Consider the following 549-nt stretch of genomic DNA (forward strand, 5'->3'; position numbering starts at 1 on the left):
CTGTTCAATTGATTCATTTTTACTACCAAACCTTGAAGGAGTCATTAGAATTTGCTAGTAAATGAAAGAGAAAATCCATCCCTTGTAACGCTCACAAAAGCATCACCTTGGTTTTGGCCGTGACCCCTACAAGTCCACTGACATTAATTTCTTCCCAGCACGTATCCCCACCTGACATTGTCATGTTTGCTTGTGTCTCCCCTACTACCATGTAAGCATCCCCAGGGCTTCGTTCCTTCTTTAATTCATCACTGTATCATAAGCATCAGAAGTACACGAGGCATTCAATATCCATTTTTCAATTAATGCATTTCTATTTATCTCAAATTGCTTTGGTATTTGGGACTACACAGGGTGATGAACAGCTCCTCACTTTTTAAAATTCTTTTAACACTGATGCCTTCCTGCATGTCCAAGCTCCGCTGTCATCACCCCCTGCCTCAGGTATTATCATAGGAATTACTTGAAGGACAGGACGACAGCTCCTTTTCAAACTCAAGAATATCTATGTCTTTTCAGTGAGTCAAACCATAAGACCCAACAGAACAA

The sequence above is a fragment of the Galeopterus variegatus genome, unplaced genomic scaffold (genome assembly GCF_000696425.1).
Source record: "Galeopterus variegatus unplaced genomic scaffold, G_variegatus-3.0.2 Scaffold5200, whole genome shotgun sequence".
Lineage (NCBI taxonomy): Eukaryota > Metazoa > Chordata > Mammalia > Dermoptera > Cynocephalidae > Galeopterus > Galeopterus variegatus.